This window comes from Sardina pilchardus, chromosome 1 (assembly GCF_963854185.1).
Source record: "Sardina pilchardus chromosome 1, fSarPil1.1, whole genome shotgun sequence".
NCBI lineage: Eukaryota > Metazoa > Chordata > Actinopteri > Clupeiformes > Clupeidae > Sardina > Sardina pilchardus.
The window spans coordinates 41,084,209-41,092,612 of record NC_084994.1 but is presented as its reverse complement, the minus strand read 5'-3'; the positions used below and the strand labels follow the sequence as shown (position 1 = coordinate 41,092,612).

General features: G+C 39.2%; 2 long non-coding RNA genes across 2 annotated transcripts; both read left to right on the top strand.

The window, feature by feature from the left end:
- Nucleotides 1-2,334: 2,334 nt before the first annotated feature.
- Nucleotides 2,335-6,233, top strand: LOC134092120 (uncharacterized). The gene is made up of 4 exons (XR_009940166.1): nucleotides 2,335-2,411; nucleotides 5,575-5,630; nucleotides 5,884-6,079; nucleotides 6,198-6,233. It is a non-coding gene; the product is annotated as an uncharacterized LOC134092120 (long non-coding RNA).
- A 1-nt stretch (nucleotide 6,234) lies between these two features.
- Nucleotides 6,235-6,762, top strand: LOC134092127 (uncharacterized). Its single transcript, XR_009940167.1, has 3 exons — nucleotides 6,235-6,306; nucleotides 6,490-6,558; nucleotides 6,694-6,762. It is a non-coding gene; the product is annotated as an uncharacterized LOC134092127 (long non-coding RNA).
- Nucleotides 6,763-8,404: the final 1,642 nt, after the last annotated feature.

The window sequence follows — 8,404 nt, the reverse complement described above, 5'->3', positions numbered from 1 at the left end:
ACTGCAAGCCACACACACACACACACACACAGCACAGCTCAGGGCCAGAGTGGGACACTTAATTTTACTGTGAAATGTCAAGTTTTAGCGGCCCTTGAGGGGCGTGGGTCATTCAAGTACACTACATCACATGCCTACTACTATAAGAGAGATGGGATAGGAGTTTATATAGGAATGGCCTCCCCTGAGCTAATAAAAGATTTTTGACAACTTTGGCAGACTATACATTGGGTGGAATGGTAATATTTCATTCATACATTTCAGGAGAAAAAGTATGACTTCAACACACCAATTCCAATTCCAAGGCCATTTTATTTCTGCACATAGCATAGGCCTATACAGTACCCGAGTAAGGCACAATAGCTGCTAGGCTACCACTGTAAATGTGCACTTAGGTGTCTGCGGGATTTGAACGCTCCTCTGGTTTCTCTTAACAGGGCTATTTGCTCACTGAAACTGAGTGCTAGATATTCCATATGAGGAGGACCCAATACAATGATTTAATGATATTTTATCTTCGAGGGCTTTTGAGATTTGGGGTTATTATCTTACAGTCAAATTGATTATTATTAGCCTACACATCTCCCTTGCACACATTCATGGTCATGGTTGTGGCACTGGAGAAGGGGCCGCTCATTCACTTCCGTAAATGATTGCAAAAATAGACTTCGTTGCGACTTCCGAAACATTTTTGTGAGTGCTACTTTGTTCATATTTGGGAAACTGCGAGTAAGGGGCCGAGACCGCACAGCCCAGGCTGCAGAGGTGCTGCGAGGGCGCAGCAAATGAACTTCAGAAACAATATATTTAAGCTCACATATTCATACCGGCCCAAAACGTTAACGGCCCACCGGGAATCCTCCCAAATCTCCTGATTAGCCGGGCCTGGCACAGCTGCAATACACACACACACACACACACACACACACACACATGCAAACAGAGACACAAACACATACAGTGCCTATAGAAAGTCATCATACCCTTTTGAAATACTCACTTTGTCTTAAAGCCTGAAATCAAAACCGATTTTTAAAAAATCTTTTTCCACTGATTCCACTGAAATTTAAAGGGTTTTGATTTCAGGCTGTAAGCCAAGAAAAGCAACTATTTCAAAAGGGTATGATTACTTTCTATAGGCACTGTACATGTAGACAGACACGCACAGCACAGCTACACCCAAACACCAAAGACAAAGACACACACACTCATACGCACATCCACACTCATACACACACACACACACACACACACACACACACACACAAGCAGACACAGACACAGACATTTATACAATAGACATAGAAAGGCACACAGCTACACACCACACACAAACACATGTAGACACACACACACACACATACACATACAGAGCAGAGACATAGACTCACATAAATTCAATACCCAAACAAATACGGAAGGAGGTTCTTTGATTTGTCTACAATGTCAGGTGTTGTATTTGCTGCACACGACGAACAGTGTAATTAGACTGCTACACATGTAGGCCAATGTATGATTTTGGTGCTTTTGAGTTATTAAATAATATAAGAGTGTCACACAATGGTTAGCAAGGACCTAATGGAAGGTTAGCATGGAAGGTTTTGAATATCCAAACCACACACCTGCAAATATCATGTTTTCTTGTTTGGCTACGTTCCGCAAAACTACGTTTATTAATGAATTAGATCTACATGTCTCTTTATTAAAAGTACGTTGGAGGTAGTCTTTTTCTAGTTTAACATGTTTGATATTATCGGAAGTCTTTTTAGTCGTGGCTCATGCAAATAGTGACATGAACATTAAAAATCAATAGTGACCTCTCTCCAACACCACAGGAAGGGGCAAAATAGGCGACAGCTGTAGCCTATATGATTATTTGTTATTTCATTTCTTCTAAACTATTAGTCGGCTATTCTTGTGACAGAACAGCCCTATAACTATTAGGGATGTCACACATGAAACAGTGCTGCAGAAACGCGATAGTTTGATATGAGTAGGGTATCGCATGAGTTCCTGTTGATGTAGTGCGCGATGGAAATAATTTGAATGAATCTAGGCCTAGCAGTCTAGTAAATGTGACCCACAGTCTTTCCAAAATCCTAATCTGAGACTGGCCTAGTCTTTCAAAAAACTTTTCCAAATCTTTGCTAAGTCTGTCAATGTAAGGTAGGCTTAAGTTGACACTTGTCAGTGTCCATTCTTTTGTTGGTCCAGAGTTTATTTTTACTGCATGAACGGTGTTTATAATCTCGTTCAGAGAGGGTGAAACCGAAGCCAGTCAGGCTCTTGGTTCAGTCCTTCGGGTACCCATCTGACGTCATTACGTCGGCAGAAGTCTCTCCCTGGAAGTCCGAAGTTGCCCGAGAACAATGGCTGCCTGACGACGGCTGTTTGACTGTTTGAAAGCCAAGGTAAGATAATAAATGTAAGATGTAGTTTGTCTAAATAGTTGGCCAGCATTTGTAACTTTTTAAGAAACATTCCCGTCGTCCATGTTTAAACTTAACGTTCGTGCTGAGGATGTACTAGGTTGGGGAATACCCGCAGTATCGTTAGCTATCGTGCTAACGTTAGAACTAGCAGCTAGTTTAATGATAGCTAACGTTAACGTTAGGTTAGCGCACTAGCAACTTTTAGCACACGATATCAAAGCTGACCAAACTCTTTTTCTGTTAAATAGTGGGATTGAATTCGTGAATACAAGTGTTGGTCATGTTTTACTTTTCTGTAAGAGACGTGTAGGTCGACGAAGCTTGCCTGCTGTGTAGTGTAACTGTAACGTTAGTGGTTAGCTCACCGTCAATCTGTTTAAAAGGCAACAAACTTTTCTGTTGAAAGTTAGCATTCGCCCCCACCATCTAACTGCTAGTGCTAGTGCTACCTTAATTTGAATTTCGTGGGGAATATAATAGGCCAGTCAATCTAGCTCAATAAAGGGCCAAAAATGAAACTAATTGCAAAAGTAATAGTAATGTTTCATACTTTTTATTGATCCTTATACCCTCCTGCATCACATAAAAAAATCTACCCATTTATATTTAATGGAACATACGTTTCTTCAAGGTCAAAGGTAGCAATTTCCAATGCATTTTGCCATTGGGATTTAATGGGTAAAATGTTAAACTATAGATATCAACTTGAAACTTTCTCAGTTGTTTACTCACATTAAGGCAACGATTTTTTGTATTGCAAGTTTTCTGAAATGTGATGTTTAGATATGCAAATGAGACCAGTTTTACTTAAATATGCAATAATTTGCATATATTTCTAGAAAACTAAATCTGAACAATAGGTACAGTCAGCTTCAAAATAATTGCTGCATTTTGCTTATATGTTGGATACCAAAAGCCTATGCAAAGGGAATATTAGATAACACTTCATATCACCTCAAAAATGAGGAAATCAAGTCAAGTCAAAATCAATGCGTTTCAATGGAAGTACAGTAAAGAACAAATGATTGTCAATGATATGGTATGATGGAAGTATCTCAATGCATGCCAAGTCACATAAGGAAGATATTGACCTTTAGACAACATATCAAGTGACTTGGGATGCATTGAGATACTTCCATCATACCATATCATTGACAATCATTTGTTCTATAATGTACTTCCATTGAAACGCATTGATTTTGACTTGACTTGACATCCTCATTTCTGAGGTGATATGAAGTGATATCTAACATTCCCATTGTATTTTGGCTTTTTGTATCCAATATATAAGCAAAATGCAGCAATTATTTTGACGCTGACTGTACCTATTGTTCAGATTTAGTGTTCTAGAAATATATGCAAATTATTGCATATTTAAGTAAAACTGGTCTCATTTGCATATCTAAGCATCACATTTCAAAAAACTTGCAATACAAAAATCGTTGCCATAATGTGAGTAAACAACTGTGAAAGTTTCAAGTTGATATCTTTAGTTTAACATTTTACCCATTTCACCTGTAGTAAATCCCAATGGCAAAATGCATTGGAAATAGCTGCCTTTAACCTTGAAAAAAAACTATGTTCCACTAAATATAAATAGGTAGATTTTTAATATGTTAATTAGATATACCAGACCTGCAAACTTGTCGCTTTTCGGCGACAATCGCCGTTTTCTTGGTCAATTGGGTCATTCACGTGAATCGCTCAGAACCGGAGAGTTTTTATTTGGGGGGGAGGGGGGGGGGGGTGAAGGCTGCCCTTAATCTGTATGCAATGCAGGCTAGAATTGCGAAACATTATTGGCTAATTCTTGTAATTGACACTTCTCTGGGCCAATCGGAGTCTTAGCACATGCTTCAGAATCTTGAACACAGCGCGAAGTTCACGTTTGGACGCCTGGCTACCGCGCTAGTCATTTTTGTCAGGGATGACACACCGCGGTCGGTTCACAAATGAACGTAGAGGTAAAACGACCCCTTCTAAGTGCATTTATTTCTTGGACCGAAAGCCGTGGAGTCCATTATCCCACTTATTCCACTGTTACCATTTGTTTTGTGTTAATTTCCTGTTATGATGTAAACGTTTAAACAGAGAGTGTTACTACTAGACAATCTTTGGTTTAAATCGCTAAAAATATGTTGTCTTGTTAGTAGAACTAGGCTACTTCTTTCCACCACATATCAACTAATTTCTAAACTTGCAGTAGGCTACAAACTGCCGTTACTAGTTCTAAATGGATGATTGCTATGGCCAAAAGCCAGTCAGTTCTATCTCTATGAACCTTAGCTTTGAAACATCGCTATTTTAATTGCCCTATTGCCATCCAACTAGCTAAAATCAACCACCGTCATGTGCGACAATGTTATGTTCTGAACGTCTACAGCTTGGATGCAACGTGACCGTTCATTTAAACTTAACAACGAGTTTGCCAAATTAATAGGCTATTCCAGTGTGATACGGCCAACAAATTGGATCTGGGTCATAGGTGTGCAAATAACGTTTAATAAACCCTCTGTAGAACGCAGGACGCGCATTGATTTGCATTGAGCTCAATGAGAATAGGCTAACTGGAAAAAACACCATGCAATATCTAGCTATATGGTGAATAAGAGTATGTGATGATGTGGGGCTATTTTAATTCCTAAGGCCAAGGGAACTTTATCAGGATGCATAGTATCCTGGATCCATGAAATAACTGGCCTTTAACAAAAATAAAAACATAGGCATATAAAAAAAAATCCTCCTGCACCTATGGGAATTGACCCCTAGGTCAAAACAGGCCTACTTATGCCCTCTGTATTTAAGGAAGAAAATGTATTTATTTGTTTACATACATCATACATGTATGTATTATATATAATAATATAGTACAGTATAATATATACATAAAAAAAACGAGCAGTTTTCTGTATATGCGCCCCCCCCCCCCCCCCCCCCCCGTCGGACACTGTCACCTTTTTTACGCTGAGGGGTTTGCAGGTCTGATATACCTAGGGATCACAAAAAACTTGGAATGATTACTATTGCAATTAGTTATGGGTCAAACGCTAGATTGGCTGGCCTATAACCGCTGGTCAGGTTTTAGCTTGCCGTTTGGCGTTTTCTTTAATGTGTCAACGTCCTTATTTTTTTTTCCATAAAGGTTATCAAGGAAACAAGTGGTGTACTGGATGAAGTTTGATGGACTCTTCTGATCAGGTAAGGAAAGGTCCTAAATTGATGAATATCCACAATTACATTTTGATATATTTTCCTTTTTTTCAAGTCAATGAATCAACAATTCCAAGAGGTGAAACAATGCATTTTCGACATCAACCAGTAAATTTAGACGTGTATATTAGAACATTTTTCACGATTAAATGATCTATAAAACATTTGGCCACTGTATTATTATTTCAGATGATCATGTTTTGACTTAACTCTTGTTTTGTCTGTGTCATGGTGATTGTAGGTGCTGCAGGTCTTCCAGCTACTGTTTGGAGAAGATATTTCCTCTCAATTTATGGAAGTAGGGAATTTTTCTGAAGGCAGAAATCAAGGATTCAAGAACCCAAGTTGGACTCTTGATTCCACTGAGACCACTGTGTGCATTTTGAAATGTTCCAAATGTGTGTCACGTCCATACGGAAGAAGTTCCAAGCCCACAAGTGAGTTCACTCACCAGATAGACACACATACGCATATAACACTAATATGTGTGCATGTATTTGTGTCTGTAACGGTTAGTTTATCCCCTCCTTTCATGTGTCTGTTATGACTTTGTAGTGGGCTCTATGAACTGTCCAGGGCAAAGTCGGTCTAACCTGATGACACTCCCTGTTCCTTGATGGTAACCATGGCTGCTGCCCTCAACGTGGTGGGTGTGGACTATAGGGTATGTTATTGAGCATGCTCTAATTTGTTTGTCATAAGTGCTATGCAATACATTAATCCAGAAAGTAATCATGATTATTGCAGTTACTTAAAAGTACTCTTGAATTTGCGATTAGCCATGTTTTACCAATTCAGTTTGTTGTACAGCATGCATCATTTTGTTTATTCTTATTTTTATTGACAGAGCCCTCAGAAATAAACTGATATCAATAATTAATATGGATGGTGATTGTGGCAAGGGTGCCTCCATAAGGTAATTATCGTTTATATTTGTACATCTGATAGACTTACCTTGCTTATTTTTTTTAATTCTATGATTTTACAGATTAATCAACAATAACTAATTGTAAGGCAATCTTTTTTTATTATTATTATTTTTTTTTTAAAGGTGCCATCCAGAAGCCCCAGCCTGGAGCCAGTGGCTGCTATTGCAAGACTCATGGGGGATGATCTGCAGGTAAAGCTACGATTAGGTATGATAACACACAGACATACAGTACTACTGCGCAGAAGTGTAGGGTCACTTTCAAATGGCCTCTCTATTAAACTAAATAAATAAATACCGAACATATCTAAGTGCACTCCCAAAGTTTCTAATACAAGTATATGTTGTTCACATCTGCATTACTTATAACTATTGTGCCTGACTGCTTGTGTGGGTTTGCTTTTATGTGTCACACACAAGCAGAGTAGTTTGCATTGATTATATTCATGGACAGGGTCAATTGTAATGTATGCTTCCTTTCTCTTTCACAGACACTTGACATTTACTGCGAAGGGTACCATCAGAGCACCTCTCCCTACCCTGCAGGATATCTATACCAGAAAAGTACAACAACGGCCCAAAACTATTTCCAAAAGACATTTCACACCCTGACCATGGACTGTTTAAACCACTGAGGTCAAGCAGACGTCTGTTCCCACATGGCTAAAACAGAAAGGAAACAAGGAGTCTTTTCTCAATATGCTGCTCCATCGCTCCACCCCTGAAACATCAGTTTCGATCTTGAACACATGAGGATGTTGCCTCAAGTTTGCCTGCAGACAGTCAATATAGACAGGTGTGTTGTTTTGATTTGATGTTTAGATTGCCATGCATACAGTATCTTTACAATAATGATGGAACAAATTCTCATTTGGTTTTACCTACATTGGGATTAAAGGAACACTTAACCGTTTTTTCATATTAAACTACATTATTCCCTTAACTAAGACGAGTTGATACATACCTCTCACGTTTCAATGCGTGCACTCACTGGCTCTGGCGCGCGGCGCAACTTTGATAGCACTAAGCTAGCCCAATGCATTCATTAGGATCCAAACACAGATGAAGTTAGAAGCGACCAAACACCTCCATGTTTTCCCTATTAAGATACAGTTACACGAGTAGTCACACAACCAAGTATGGTGAGACAAAATAAAATGTGGTGCATTTGTAAGCAGGTTAGAGGGATAACTATATTGTGTGGTGCAATAACATTGGGAGCACTTAGACTCTACGCAGTAATATCCTCACTCCAAAGTGAAACTGAAAGTGCAGGATATTATTGCGCCACACAATATAGTTATCCTTAAATGATCCTTAAATGAGAATCTCAATTTTGGCTCCTGAGCAACAGAAGAGATACAAATGAGAAACATTTTTTTCCTCTGGGAACGTAACACAAGCATATCCGAGCCGCGCTACAATATTGTGTCACATCGAGCTAGCAAGTCTAGCTAGCCACAAACAACAGTGCATACCAGACTGTATAGAACAGGTGCATACTGCATAGGCTACTAATTACACTTTTTTACGGTCAGTGAATAGCACCGAGTGAAAATCAATGTTTGCTTTATATCTAGTGACAGTGGTGATGTCGTCAGTTTGGATAAGTAGAGTAAACTTAGTCAGAAGATCTAGAAATATCAAACGGAGGAGCAGAGAACTTGACAGAGAGCTGCACCGCTGTTTTGAGAATGACAGTAGTGTCACGAGACTTCGACGCCTATGTTGTTGTACGTCACTGTTCAACTTCACACCCAGTTCTTACATGTTTACGCCTACACCGAGGCGGCTTTGGAATATCGCGCCTCTTGTCCTCACTGACCTAGCCGGG